This window comes from Bison bison, unplaced genomic scaffold (genome assembly GCF_000754665.1).
Source record: "Bison bison bison isolate TAMUID 2011002044 unplaced genomic scaffold, Bison_UMD1.0 scf7180017864366, whole genome shotgun sequence".
Lineage (NCBI taxonomy): Eukaryota > Metazoa > Chordata > Mammalia > Artiodactyla > Bovidae > Bison > Bison bison.
In genome coordinates, this window is record NW_011494938.1 from 12,635 (window position 1) to 14,919 (window position 2,285).

The window sequence follows — 2,285 nt, forward strand, 5'->3', positions numbered from 1 at the left end:
CCATCAACACAGAATGGTGTAGTTTTACTACTGTGAAAATCCCTTTTGCTCCACTTAGGTTCCTACGTCTTGTGGCTCACATGCCACTTAGACGGGTGGGTTGTATGTGTGTAGCTCTGTGGGCTGTAGGAGAGAAATGAACCTATACCTTGATGTAGGAATGACAATTCAGACTGAGATAAAAAGGCAAATTAACCCTTTTGTTAGCCTTCTGAACCCATAGCATCTCCTTGTGACCTGCTGAGTAGCAAACAGAGTTAGAGAATAGAGTGACAGAGAATAGACATTCATTATTCAAGTTGCAAGCAATCAAATCTCACTTAGGTTTATATAAGCACAAAAAGAATTAGCTAAAAGGGAATTGGGTAACTCACATACTCTGGGGAGAGCGCTTGTGAACCAGATATGGAAACTTCCTGGATAAGACCAAGGCTCCAGCTGAGCTGGAGAAGGCAGCCATGTGATTCTCTACCATGTTGGGGCACAATTACTGATGCAAGACAAGGAATGTTCATACTAGAGCCATAGAGGCAACTGCTAGCTTAGAAAACAGGTGATGCTATCTCTGTTGCCATTACCTCCAGTCAAGGGGATTCCACACACACTGCTTCTTCCCATCTCTATCTAGCCTTAGATTTAGAGTCAGGGCAGCCATTAAGGTTGATCACTTTGACTTTTTAATATCTACCTTCCATCTCACATATAATACATACATCAATTTTTTCTCCTATTAAAAATAATGCTATTTAATACCCTTACAACTGAAAATACATTCAGCCCTATCCCAAAAGGCATAAATCCAAAGGCTCATCAGTTCCTGTGACAAGCTACAAGTCAAGATCTCTAGATGGCATCCATTTCTCCCTTACTCCCCATTAGTACCTTTTTAGTACCAGTTTTAGTACTGTTGTTGTTTAGTTACTAAACTGTGTCTGACTCTTTTGTGACCCCATGGATGGTAGCCCACCAGGCTCCTCTGTCCATGGAATTCTCCAGGCAAGAATACTGCCTGTATTGGAAGGCAGATTCTTCACCACTGAAGCCACATATGGACTAAATTTTAGAAATAACCATCCCTAACACTCCTTATGTGTATCAGTTTCCAAGTAGGATTCAGGAACCACACCATTTTTTTAAGCAAAGAGAATGTAATATAAAGAATTTTTAACCAGGCATAACTATTAATTAGGTAACTGAAAGGGTAGAAAGTAAACTCTAAACTATCATGGAGGTAATGACTTCACATAGTAGGGCTGGTGGAACAGAGAAAAGGTTGAAATTATTGAAACTCAGAAACTTATAGGAGGAACCCACTGTTGCTGAACCCCAGACCTCTGAGGATAGAGCTCCACAGGCTGATTCTGCTGTCTTTGAGCTCAAAGGAAATACCTGGGACTGGAACCCACACTTCTAGGAAAGTGTGCTGGCAGCAGGTGCTGGTGTCTCTGAGCTCAGAAGATCGTCTCATAGGGATAAAACTCAGATCTCTCAGGGAGAGGTAGCAGGACATGGATTACGATGTCTCTAAGATGGCAGGATTGGTTTCCCGGGTGGCTCAGTGATAAAGAATCCAACTGCCAAGCAGGAGATGCGGGTTTGATCCCTGGATCAGGAAGATCACCTGGAGGAGGGCATGGCAACCAACTCCAGTATTCTTGCCTGGAGAATCCCGTGGGCAGAGGAGCCTGGCGGGCTACAATCCACAGGGTCACAAAGAGTTGGACATGACTGAAGCAACCTAGCATGCATGCATGCACTGGTGTTATTCATTTATTTACATTTCTTCAAAATTAATCTGTTGGAACTCTAACCCTTCATGTGACTGTATTGGATTTAAGACCTTTAAGGAAGTGCCTAATATTAAATAGTATTTCCTTCTGGAAAAGGAAATGGCAACCCACTCCAGTACTCTTGCGTGGAGAACCCCATGGATGGAGGAGCCTGGTGGGCTGCAGTCAATGGGGTCGCAAAGAGTCAGACACAGCTGAGCGACTTCACTTTCACTTTTTTTTTCAATAATAAATTAGGTCATAAGAGTGAATACTTAATCTGATAAAACTGTTATCCTTATAAAACAGGAAGAAACACTAGATATCTCTGTCTCCACTATGTGAGGACACAGTGAGAAGGTGGCCTTCTGCATGCCAGAAAAAAAGCTCTCACTAGAAACCAAATCCTGTTGGAAACTTGCTCTTGGACTTCCCAGCCTCCAGAACTGTAAGAAAGTAATTTTCTGGTGCCACCCAAGCTGTGGTATTTTGTTATGCTAGCCTGAGAAGACTGAG